Source organism: Electrona antarctica (genome assembly GCF_951216825.1).
Source record: "Electrona antarctica genome assembly, chromosome: 9".
In the NCBI taxonomy this organism is placed as follows: domain Eukaryota; kingdom Metazoa; phylum Chordata; class Actinopteri; order Myctophiformes; family Myctophidae; genus Electrona; species Electrona antarctica.
The window spans coordinates 4,711,201-4,725,305 of record NC_136790.1 but is presented as its reverse complement, the minus strand read 5'-3'; positions in this window follow the sequence as shown (position 1 = coordinate 4,725,305).

Sequence of the window (14,105 nt, the reverse complement as noted above, 5' to 3'; positions counted from 1 at the left end):
CGTAATCTGAAGAGGGGGGCATACATTAGTCTGACGTACAGGCCTATCTCACAGCCCCCTTTCCACGCCCACTTCCGGTAGATAGTGGTGTCTTTAACATTAGGCATTTACACTTTCTTTCTCTGGAGAATCTAAGGGGCAATTCACACTATGGTCCCGGGTTCGGACTCAGGACCACTTGTCAGATGTTGTGGTAATGTGAATGATGCGTACCGTTCCCGGGAGCGGATCGCCCAACCGTCCCCGAGACCGCATGGGGGGCGGGTCTCTGGACCGTTGAAGTGTATTCAGATACGGATCGTTCCAATGTGAATGCATGCGTACCTAAAGAAGGAAGTGGACTGTTTTTTTTTAGAACGTGACATGATCTCTAGTCGACGAGCCAAGCGTCAACAAAAAAAAACACAGATGCTGCACGACGCGTAACACCAGCTCATTTCTCAACGCCGCCCGTCGCCGATCTACAAGCTCACAACGCGTCGCAGCGCGACGCGTTGTGAGCTTGCAGATCTGCTATGTTGAATCTGCTCTACGCGCAGCACCGCAGTACGCGCTGATCTTGGGCTACACGAACTTGGACTACAAAATAATAATAATGCTAAAGTAGAATCCATTAAACTAATATCAAACACGACACTGGAGCACAGAACTGACTGACACAGTGAATAGTACAGTAGGCAGGCTGACAGTGAAGTAGTATAACGGCCAAAAGAGGCAATGCAATGCAGTGTCTGGATTTATTTGAGACAATGTGGCAGAGTTGATGGTCAGTGTCCGGGCGCACCAGCCATCAAGCACAGCAGGGGTGGGCAACTTTGACGATGGAGAGGGCCACTATATTTCCACACTCACTCCCTAGGGCCATATATTACTGTCGTAGCAAAAATAGCTACGACTGCTATATTCGAATTAAAGTCTTGAATTATTTTTTGCTATTTTTGAATTGGAATCCTGAAAATTAACATTTTTATGTAATTTCAAATGCCTTTAATTATACTTGTGTTGAGCAATGAGCTACTAATTCAGACTGAAGTAATTAAAGCGGGTCATGTTTGCATGTTGTGGAATTGAAACAGCTGAAACCAATATTATATCAGTATTCTGACATTAACCTGAGGGCCACATTAAGTGAAGGTGAGGGCCGCATGTGGCCCCCGGGCTGCCAGTTGCCCACCCCTGATCTGGAGGATCAAAGTGTGTTATGCAAGTGTACCCGGGTGCGCTGTTGAATCTCGGGCAATGTGAATCATGGCCATCGGGGACCAGGCAACCGTATTCGGAAACGGTTCCAATGAAACGGATTCAGTCCCTCTCAGTGTGAATTGCCTATAAGTACATTTCCTAATGTTAAAATGTCAAAGACCGATAATAATATGAAGAAAACACATGGACCGAAAAAAAATAATAACACCACTAGCTCTAAAAGGGGGCGGGGAAATGCTGTGAGATAGGCCTATAGTCTGGTTAGGGTTAGTAATGTATTACTTTATATTACTCCTTGCCAAACGTAACTACTTACTTATAGTCTAGGACCTGGCTCAAATATGTATGCACTTCATTTAGGAGAGAATATCTCAACTGTTTGGCTAATATGGCCGCCGCGAACAACTTGGGAACTATGGCTAATTCTCTATCTGGGACGAAATACCCGAAAATGACCACACCCTATTTAGAATGACCGCTAGTTGAAACATGGCTCTAACTTCTAAACCGTTGGAGCTACAGATTTTCTGAGATACTCAAAATGTTCAGAATACTCACGTTTGTTCAATCCGTGCCCAAGCCAGCAACCCTCCGGGTCATCATAGTGGCCAAATCCAATATGGCCGCCAGTCCGCCATTTGAAAAAGGTTTTTTCTAAAACCTTTGAACCAGATGAGCTATGAATGCAAACTTTGTCTTAATCATGTTTTTTGACAATTAGAAACATTTTGGAATACTTATCTTTATGACTGGGTGTGGCTGAATATCTATTTTGCATATTTCAAAGATGGCGACTATCTGACAATTTGTTTGACTTACTTTACTTTTGTCATTTTTTGCAAACTTTGTATCTATTTTGTGCTTTTTGAGCAATAGGAATAGGAATGCTCATATTTAGGATTGAATCCATCTAGAGCACTCTGATTTGCTTATTAAAAGTACTGTATGGCCTATATAAAAATGTTATGTAACATAAAGTTTCATCCAGATTTTAGTGTGTTGGAATGTTAAGATCAAACTGGAGGAAAGAAACAATCTGTATACAGATGTAAGTTTTATTGAAACAATAGAATAATAGCATAATATTAATAGCATAATAGCAATTTATGCTGAGCATACAACTTCTATATATCAAGGTGCAAAGGATTCCAGCTTTGCATCAGTGGAGGAGCTTTACTGGCATCTACAAGATGTCCAGTAAGGTTCCCAAGTCTTACTCATGGAGTCAGTGACCAGCCCAATGTACTGACATTTGGATGTAGTGGCCTTTTGACTAGCTCAATCAATGTAGCCTGGGTAGGACGAAGGTTCTCAAGGGACTTTCTACCATTTGTTTGACCAACATCAGCCTTCCCTGACTAGGGGTAAAGGAGCCTGAAAAGATCAACTCCGATTTCCATGTCCAAAGATTGGTGTCATCGTCATATACAGCATGATGACCCGGAGGGTTGCTGGCTCGGTTACGGATTCAACAAACATGAGTATTCTGAACATTTTGAGTATCTCAGAAAATCTGTAGCTCCAACGGTATAGAAGTTAGAGCCATGTTTCAACTAGCGGTCATTTTTAATAGGGTGTGGTCATTTCAGACACCTTATGTGTGTCTGAAAATAAATTTAAAAAAAGAACACGCTGACGCTGCTGAATTCAGTGATTGACCATTCAGAATCAAGCATTCAACCAAGCCGTGTAATGCAAAACAAATAAATGACATTCTTCAAAAAGTAAAATTTCTGTGTAATATGTTTTTGTCCGGTGGGGTAACACAGATGATGAGGAAGGAGGAGGCAGGTCACATGCTCATACAGAAACTACACAGGCTCAAAGCACTAAGTGATTTTCCTATGGATGGACCAGCAACAGGTAAGCAATACAGAGATACCGTGCGTGCGTGCGTGCGTGCGTGCATTTAACCCAACTCATAATTCAAACATCTTCAAGATTTTTCAAAAATGGTAAGAATGCAGATGTAGGCCTACAAGCTCGCAGCGCAGCACAAAGTGACGCACTGTGAGCTTTGTAGACCTATAGCCCAGGCACATGCAGAGGGGGGGGCTTTTTTTTGCCACATAAGGACATGTGGGGGGGGCAATACGAGCTTATGTGGGGGCCAATAAGGGCTTGTGGGGGGCCAATAAGGGCTTATGTGGGGGACCAATAAGGGCTTATGTGGGGGACCAATAAGGGCTTGTGTGGGGGGAAAACAAGGGCTTATTTGGTGGGCAAATAAGGGCTTATGTGGGGGGCCAATACGGGCTTGTGTGGGGGGCAAAAAAGGGCTTGTGTGGGGGGCAAAAAAGGGCTTATGTGTGGGGGCAAATGTTGTTGTTGCTGCGAGAGTGAGGTCTAGCCAACACCAACTCGGGATTCCTGGATCGCTGCCCTCCACAAATTCCTATCCAACATCAGGTTCTTGAGCTCTGCAGTGTTGTTAGCCAAGCTGTCGCGTCGCAGCACGTCTACATAGGTGGTATGCTTCTTTCCTGGCAGCGGTGGCCGAACGGATAGCGGCGCGGTCTTGATACCGGAAGGTTCCTAGTTCGAATCAGCCGTCCGACACGTTAAAATTACCACCGCTGAAGTGCCCTTGAACAAGGCATTGAACCACTACGATGAAATGTGTTCTATGAGCAGGGCCTGGCTGGAAACAAGTTCTTGAGCTTAGCCCAGGCTTGTGTGGGGGGGAAATAAGGGCTTGTGTGGGGGGGCAATAAGGGCTTGTGTGGGGGACCAATAAGGGCTTATGTGGGGGCCAATAAGGGCTTATGTGGGGGGCAATAAGGGCTTGTGTGGGGGGGCAATAAGTGCCATTGGCCCTTCAAGACGAACATTTGACAAGTAATGATAAATTCCAATAATGAATTATCTTTTAATCTGCCATCAGTCAGTTTTAGTTTCAGACTAATGAGAACATATTGCTTATTGTACTGTCCAATGACATGAAATGGCTTGAGCCCCTGCCCCCCCAGTGCTCTCTGCACGGCCCTGGTGTAGTGTGTGTGTGTGCGTGCGTGCGTGCATGTGTGTGTGTGTGTGTCACGTATAGGAGAGAGCCAGTACCGTGCTTTTCTGCTGCTGAAGGCAGTGCATACGGCCATGCACTTGAAGGCGGAGAAAGGGCGGCGGGTGAGCAGGGCAGCAGGGCAGCAGCAGGGTGACCCTGCAGGGACTTCCAGACTTTGCCGACTGCACAGCCTGGACGTGGACCTCACCTCGTTTGTCGTCTCCCCACCTTCCTACGACATCAAGAACTGCTACGGGCTGTGTTCCTTCCCCGTGCGGAACACCATCGACATCAACGACCACGCCGTCCTCCTGAACTCTGCGATCAGCGCTGGCAAGGACGTGGGACGTACCTTGTGTTGTGTCCCTGTGAAATACAGTGGCACCGACGTGATGGATTGGGAGCAAGGCGATTTAGTTTTGAAATCCCTGTTTGGCTGAGCTCACACCTTTCATGCAATTCTCGTGCTCGTTGGATGCTCGTTGTGTTGTGTCATGGCCGCCCAATGTATTTCCAATGGAGGTCACATGGTTTGACACAACATTGTGGAGGGGTGTTACGACTGCGCCCCTCCCCCTCACACAACACAATGTTGTGTCAAACCATGTGACCTCCATTGGAAATACATTGGGCGGCCATGACACAACACAACATTCATCCAACGAGCACAGAGCATTGCATTAACCGTGTGAGTGCACCCTTAGTGGCAACCGAGTGTGGATGTCGCTAAATAATGGATGGATAGCTTGTTTCGACCCTACCGAATAAAAATCCTTGCAGTGTGTCCCTCAGCAGAAACACATTTTAACCCATATTGTCATACGTTTGCCTCTACATTTACGGAGTAGGGACACTCTGTTAAATCAGTTTAATCCTGTTTCAATTATTTGTAGCGCATGTGCAGTTGTGTAGACAAGTCTCACTATAGTATGATGATGACTTGTTGTGATACGAATAACTGATACTATTGTACCTTGATAGAATATGCATGTTTCAGCTTTCTTTTCAATTTGTATTCAACTTAGTAAGAAATGTAGCTAAAGCACCTCTATGTTACACTTCCACAGCATGACTAAAATAACTAAGTACATTTACTTTGAGTGCAATTTTGAGTTATTTGTACTTTACTATTCGAGTAATTCCAATCTCCATTACTTTTACTTCTACTCCACTACATCTCGGATGCAAATATTGTACTTTTACTCCACTACATTTATTTGAAAACTTGAATTACTATAGTTACTTTGTAGAGTTAGATTAATAATTACAAAACATACATTAACCACTTCAGCCCTGTACAATTCGGCCTTTTGAAAATAGCTGATCTACAAGCTCACAATGCATCACATCTACAACACATTGTGAGCTTGTAGATCTGCTATTTTCTAAAGATTTTATACATTTGAATAATGAGTACTTTCTACTTTTGGTACTTTAAGTACATTTGTATCCCAAAAACCTTTGTACTTTTAATCAAGTACATTTTTAAATCCGGACATTAACTAGTAGTACTGTAACTGATTAGTTTGATTATTTCAGCCGATCCCCACCTTATCAATCCATTGAATTGTCAAGTTGTCATGAATTGTCACCCATTCGTCTGGGCCCAGTAGGTCCCTACTGGCCTACCAGGAGATTCTGGTAGACGCTGTCAGCCAGTTCTATCGTTGACACCATGTTAATGCCTGTGCTGTCACGTGAGGGTTAGGGTTAGGGTTAACCCTAACCCTAACCCTAACCCCCTAACCCTAACCCCCTAACCCTAACCCTCACGTGACAGCACAGGCATTAACATGGTGTCAACGATAGAACTGGCTGACAGCGTCTACCAGAATCTCCTGGTAGGCCAGTAGGGACCTACTGGGCCCAGACGAATGGGTGACAATTCATGACAACTTGACAATTCAATGGATTGATAAGGTGGGGATCGGGTGATTATTTCTACATTGCAGTATTGAGACTTTTACTTAACCCATTTTGGGAGGGAACCCCTTTTGGTGTTAGCATTATGTTATGCTTTAGCTATTGAAAAATAGCAGATCTGCAAGCTCGTAGCGCGCGCCCCCGAGAAAATCGAAGAATACCACTGACATACTGTAGAAACATAGCTTTTTCAGAAAACTGTCAGGATGTAGAAGAACATTTTTAGAATCTGATCTCAGGCAGGGACGGATTAACCCCACAAGGGCCCCTGGGCCGGTACATTTTTTGGGGCCCCCCTAGCGCGCGTGTGCGCAGAATTTGAGTTTTTTTGTGTTTTTATAAAAAAAATTACCTAAATTTAACAAAATCAATGGCCAATGAAGGTCCCCAGGAGCTTTTTTCAGGGCCTCAAACCCATTACAGGGCTTTACATTTTCCCAGAAGGGCCCCTGAGAGCCAAGGGCCCCTGGGCCACGGCCCCATTGGCCCAATGGCTAATTTGGCCCTGATCTCAGGTCAAAATTGGTTAAGTAAAGCATGTGAGTAATGTTTCCACCACTGATGATTCGTTAAAGGCTCAGGGCTCACGGAAATGATTATTATTTCACAGTAAAATATCATTGAGAGCCTAACGCTGTTGTGCAGACCTTTCTTTTTTGATGGTAACTCAGAGTGGCAAATGTATTGGATCGTAAACAATACTGTATGAGCTCAGCAAGGTTATAATAGTTTTTGACTTTTCTAATTTGGTTAGTTTTAATTACTTTTTAAGAGTTGGTTTGCTAGTTTTTATTTAACACTTAGTTTTGGTGTTAGTTTATTTCATACTTTGGCTTATTTGTCAGGTGCAGGATTCAAAAGTCAGAGTAAGTAGGCCTATTCATTTTGTAATAACTCAACAAAGGATACCATTTAAAAAATATATTCAGTTACTGACTTGGATAAAGTGAGTGAAGGGCCACACATTGGACTATTGCAGGGGTTCTCAACGTTTTTGGCCGGGGATCCCCGGAAATGCTTTGGCAATGTATCGGGACCCCCGCCCCGCCCCCTCCCGACCCCCAATATAAATAGACTGCTACAATAACCTTAAACCATTTTGGGCGGGAACCCCTTTTGGTGTTTTAAGCATTATGTTATAATTTAGCTATTGAAAAATAGCAGATCTACAAGCTCATAGCGCGCCACCGAGTGGCGCGCTACGAGCTTGTAGGTCTGCTATTTTTGAAAAATCGTGAAAATAAATTTTTAAAAAATATCTTTTTTTTTTTTCTTTTTTTTTAATAATTTGGGGACCCCCTAAAATAATTTGGGGGGTCGCGACCCACGGGTTGAGAACCCCTGGACTATTGAATACTATTCATACTAAAACTGCATGAATTTGATAGACACGGCACACTACTTTATAACAGCGTCAACTATTTAATTACATTTACTAAAAACATAGAGCTGATCTACAAGCTCAAGTTGTTGTGAGCTTGTAGATCTGCTATATTTGGGGAAGAGACTTGGGGCTATATCTTGCCACCCCTTACTCCTTATCCATAAACATATTTGCCATGCACTATGGTTACATTTGTACACTCAGTTATTGGGGTCTGTGGCCTCTAATGCATACCAAATGGTGCATTTCTTTTTAAATGGTGCATTTTTATATAGCGCCTTTATACCAAACCTGGGTCCTTTGAATATTGGTTCCCAACCTTGTCATACTGAAGTACCACCTCAGACATTATTTGGCTCTCCATTAGTACCACCATAATAACTGCCTTTTTTGTTCCATTCCTAAGCCAATGATGCTGCTGCTCTGACAAAACTCTGTTTCACTAATAAGCACAACTGATGATATTTCTAATGTGATTAATCCGTTCTCCAATCTTCTATTAACCGCTAGGTGTGCTGTCCATGCTCATTTCAGCACGGCTGGAGAGCCTATTATAACCAATTGCTTGGTCAGAAGAACTACATGTAGTAATATAAATATTTCATTCCACTTTTGTCTCTTTTCCTCCTTTTTTGGGCGCCTCCTCTATGTACCACCAGAGGGGGCTCAAGTACCACCAGTGGTACTAGTACCAGTGGCTGCTTTAAATGAACAGAAGCTAGAGTCAGACCATCCAACTTTCTTGTATGTTCTTGTGGTGGCGAAAATGCATATAACACTATGGTATTGATTAACTTAATGAAGCCTACTAGTAGTAGCTGATACTTAACACTCTAATTACCACCTGTTCTTCACTGACAAACTCATTAGAGACTGCCGAGTGCCGACTCATGTAAACCTATTTCAAACTGTGTGAGTCAACTATAGAATAGAGTCCATGTAAGGAATGACCATCTCTTGTTACTCTCTGTACTCCTGACAGTATAAAGGATGTGGGGGGGGGGGGGGGTGCTGGGGGAAACTCTGGAGGGAGGCACTATAGTCTCTCTTCGGTGTGATGACATATACAATAAAGGAATAGAGTTTGAATCCTGGCGGTTGAGTCCTGCATCTTCTTTTGTTTACTTACTTATAGTAACATCGAAATCTGCCATTACATTCTCTGGTTGTAATTATTTGTACATGTAGGCCAGGGGTGCCCAAAAGGTACATTGTGATCTACCAGTAGATCAAAACGGCTGCAGGTAGATCACATGACATGCCCCTAAAGAATAACTTTTGTTGGCTTCTGCCACTTGAATTTGATTGATTGAATGACAATCAAAAAGGGCCTGTCAGCTCAAAGTCAAACCCACAGTGCAATATTTTTATTTCAAGAGTGTTGCTGTGCACAAACGTCGGTAGCATTACAAATTAAATGCAAAAGAAAACCCTACCTATTCCATTTTATTTCCCATCCCAAGTGCATTTGTCTTATATGTAACACCAGCTCTGCTAATCCAATGCCCCCTCAGGTACATATTTGAACTATTTTCAGCAATGGTATAATAGTTCTTTCGGTGGGAAGACCTTGTTGAGCTGGTCATTTTGAAAGTAGCTCTCAAGTTAAAAAATAATTGAGATCACCCCTGATGTGGGGGATCCCCTGGGACACCCTCAACAACCCCTGTAGTGTACAGTATGGGCTGCCTATCACAAGTGGCATTATGTGAGGTTCAAATGTATTCTCCTTGGCAGGCCTTTGAAAACATATTTTATGGCGCCATCTTCTGGCAGAACCGAGAACAAGGGAATGCCTTGCATACAAAATGGAACAAGTACCCGGCTGTTAATTGTCCATTTGCACGTAGTTATTAAAAAAATAGATGCCTCATTGGCCGCTGCAGTTCGTTGGAGCCATAGAGACACACGGGGACTACAAATTCCACGCCCCCAAATGAGACAGCGTCCCCACTTCTGGTCCGTTTCAACTGTGTACTGCAGCTGCCAATGCAATCCCTATGAGAGGCATCATAAAATACCCTTATTTCACTGGTTCATTACTGAGGCTGTAGCGATTTATTTTGTGTTCGAATAATGTGTCCCATATGTTTTATTTGTCCTTTTTAATGTCATATACCTGCCATCTCAATATACAACCCACAATGTACTATAATATACTCCATAAGATTGTAAAGACTGCTAGCATCGGATATATTGAAGTTTCCCTGACGTATGATTTGTACGTCACGCATTAATCCTTATAAATACCGCTAGATGCGGCATTCCCCAGCGACGGATCGAGCGACCACGACGAGCGTGACAGAGTCCAGCGTTGTAAACGGTTAAACGGCCAGTCTTCATCATGCCTAAAGTGTGCTGCGTTCCAAAGAAAAAAACCCAGACTTGATGTTTCATCAACTTCCAGCTGATCATGAAAAGAGACAGAAATGGCTGCACCCATCCACTAGTAAAAAATATGTGAAACCATCCAGAAGAAGTTTGTGAACTCCACAAGTGGTGGAAATTAAGTATTCAAGTGAAGCTTATGAAGGTATATGTCACAGTGAAAATAGCCTTGAAACTTATGATAGTCAGTCATGACGCAACTTCACCCTGTCTTTAGTGCCTTGCTACATTTACAACGTTTAAGTGTAGGCTACATAAGCGTTCAGATTTCAAATATAAAGTGCTCATCCCCGGAGCTACGGATGTTATACATTTGCACGTTTATTAGCACCCGTGTAGTCCTTATATTGTTCAATAAAAAGCATTTTTATCCGACGGCTGGCCAATTTCTAATTTTTTCGCTGTATGCTTTCAATACGTGCCCTTATCGGTTGGGAGGTGTATTGCACTCATGCATTATTATAACCTTTATAGAAAATGGTCACCGATCGGATTAAAATGCATTTTCTTGAACAATACGGGATGCACGGCTGTTAATAGCCGCCCGTTCAAAATTCTAACATCCGTGTCCCCGGGGGTGAGCACTTTATAGGCTATTTGAAATCTGAACGTTTACAAATGCACATAACTTAGCCAGGCGCTCAAAACAAGGCAAGTCACGCCACGACGCACGTGAAGGACGAGCGCCATGTGAACCATTAATCTTATCCTACTGAATATGATATAGATTGACAATATCAAGAAGTCAGGCAAAATCATCTGAGGAGCATATGCTGCTATATAGGATTACACAGACTGAAATTGACTGCCTGAAAAGTAATTTATTATATTATTCTTCATGCATGAAGCTCCCAATTCCCGTGAAATTGCAATATATGGGCTATATAAATAAATACCCCATATAGTGTAATGTGTATTAAAACTGTAATACATAAGATAGATTCTAATTGATATTTTATTATCTATAAACCTGGAGAATCCACTAGATAGTTGACAATATCTGGATATGTCACTCCTGGCCATTTAGTTGGGTCATTTTCCCAACTACTTTTAGGCAAATCATATGGACAAATTGATAATCCAACAAGTTTTATTTTTTCTTTGTATAAAGAATTCATATACGACTGCATGTTCACACCATGCACCACAAATACGGATAATGTATCTTCAAACTCGGCGGCGCTTGGAACGTCACTTATAAGCGACAGGTAATCAGTCTGTCAACTCAGCTCTGCTCTGTTAACATTATGGGTAACTCATTCAAGTGGTAAATTAAATGTGAAACAAGTCATCTATTGAGAAAACAAAAAAATATGTTGACAAAGACACTTCATACATTTGGAAACATATTTTTATTCAAATCAATATAGTCTTCAGTTCATGTTGTATTATTTTAAAAGTAGGCTAACTACAGTGGAATTTCAATTGACTTCTATGGGCTGGCATGCAGTACACTGGTCTAACGGACCAGAAGTGGGGACGCTGTCTCATTTGGGGGCGTGGAATTTGTAGTCCCCGTGTGTCTCTATGTGTGTCGAAGGAACAATTCACACTGGGGCTAGGACAAATAAAGAGGAATGTGCACGGAGGTGTGGCCCGGTCTCTAAGGACCCGGTCTCCTGCGGGAGGTTTGCACATGCTCAGTGTAAACAGGAGTGTAAAATGGAGTGTTCCAGCAGAGGTGCTAGAGGTGCATGAGAGTTGCTGACCCTGAACTGAAATAATAAAAAGGATATCAAAAAAAGAGTAGAATGTACAGTACAATAGTACAATGTTGATTTTGTTTTTATTTTAAAAAGTAAATCAATGTCATAACTGTGTGGAAAAAATGTTGTGTATAAGTATAACAGACTGAAAGACAAAGGACAAGTACATTTACTAAATGTTTTTGTATATTTTCCTTTTGTGGATTTTCCATGTTCTTTTGATGCTCGCTTTGATTGTAGTACTTGTGTTAAACTTTTATTTTCGTGAAATGACAAAGGAACATGGATCCTGTTCATTCAAGTGCTGTGGATGATATAAAACATTTGAAAAGGGAAGGGTGACTGCTGTTTAAATCAAAGTAATGAGCTTTCTATCTAGCACCTCTGCTGCCTGGAACACTCCATCATCGCAGTTCCTGTTTACACTGTACATGTGCAAACCTCCCGCAGGAGACCGGGCCACACCTCCGTGCACACTCTAGCACTGGGGGAGGGAAGGCACGCTACGTCACGCTGTCACTCAAGTGACTACTGGCCGATCACAGCGCATCTTTTCTGGGACTTATCAGACCCGAACATGCGCTCTGTGACACACGCTCATGCTTCTGCGGTGCTTCGCAGGGAATCTCGGGAAAATCTTGCCCTCCCTTGAGCACATACCAAAGATGGTTTATGTATGAAGATGGGCCAACTTCATTGGAAATGGTACACAAAGCCTACAAATGGTCTCCTAAATATAGTAGGCGTGGTTTGCTTCTCCCCGACCTCCACCCTCCCCCCTGACAACAACACTGTTTCCACACTCAGTCTAGTAGGTGGCGGTAATGCACCATTTAGGTTTGCCGACCGCCATGAAACCCGATAGAAGAAGAAGACAACAACACTGACAAGTCATTTAACAAAGTACATTGAAAACAACTGACAAGGTGTACTTTTGAAAAGTCCTCCAACCATATAAATTCATGATTTGGATCTATCTCATTAAAAAGTCTCTCCCTAATAGAGTTGTAGAATGGACAATAAAAATTTCCTTTAGATCACACAGACTACATAATCTATCCTCCTCAACCGTGCCTACATATCTGCCTGTCTCAATATGCAGACCAAGTATGCCAGCTCTAATTTGGGCACATAGGCCTAAGGATCATTTCTAATCGTTTTAAATATGTCCATTCATTTCACATTATAATATTCACATATTATCATCTTAAATATGGGGTCAGAGCCCCCTATGTGTTGTCCGTGAAATTGCAGATGGACAGAGAGAGGCTTCCGGACTCATCTCAAATCTCGTGAGAGTTTGTTGCTGGGATAAAGAAATGTCATTAACAAAGTAGATTTTCTCCTGGTTTGTCTCGCTAAAAGAAGCCATTTTACTATGAATATCTTGTAAATATTGTGTGCCTTGTGATGATTTGGTCCAGTATTTAGTTCAGTGACCATGGAGTTAAGGAATGGTTCAGAAGCTGTGTTCACGTTCACTCTCCCATTGGAAATGAATAGACTCCAACATTCTTCCTGTCTCCTAATAATGTTACCGCCCACCTCACGCAGATACAGGAAGTAAGCAAAGTTGGCCTCTCTTGCTAATTCTCCTCTTGGGCACATACGCTCCAGAGCCAGATGGGGCGGGGCGTCTACCTTTTTATGTCGGGCGCATACTTAGTTTAGACTAGTCATTGGTTAGACATGGGTTAAGGTTAGGTTTAGGTGTGCTGCCCCGTGGGAGGTTAGGGTTAGGGTGAGGGTTTGAGATAGGTTGTAGTTGTAGGACTAATGACTGGTCTAACCAATGACTAGTCTAAACCAAGTACTGTCTAAACTAAGTATTAATTATTGTCATTCAATTCATATTTTTGCGCCCCTGTGAATGTAATGTTGATAATTTGATCATTATTACTAATAATAGGCCTAATGATCAAATGAAACAGACAAAGCTGGTCACCAAAACCAGCATATAGACGGCTGCAACGGTACCAGTACAGCACAACTATACACTGACAAACTGACTGTATAAGTCAAAGAGTGCATACAAGTAAGACGCGCAAACGCGGGAAGCGAACGCAGCTCGTAAATTGCAATAACAACAATTAGAATAAATTACGTACTTTTTAAGGTTTTTTAAGTTAAGTTTTTTTAAATTAAATGTTTTTTTAAGTTATTTTTTTAGTGTGTGTATGTGTGCGTGCGTGCGTGTTTCCTTTTAAAAAAAAAATTTTAAGTTACGTTTTTTTTTAAGTTAAGTTTTTTTTAAAGTTTTTCCTTTTTAAGTTTTTCCTTTTTAAGTTTCTTTTTTAAGTTAAGTTTTTTTTTAAGTTAAGTTTTTTGTGTGTGCGTGCGTGCGTGTGTGTGTGTGCGTGCATGTGTGTGTGTGTTTTTGTGTGTGATACAGCTGCGCCCTCTGGTGGTGGGCGGGTGGTGTTACAGCGTGACACACACACACACACACACAGACATGATCTGCTGGGTCTCATAGTAAATGCTCACTGCGTTCGCA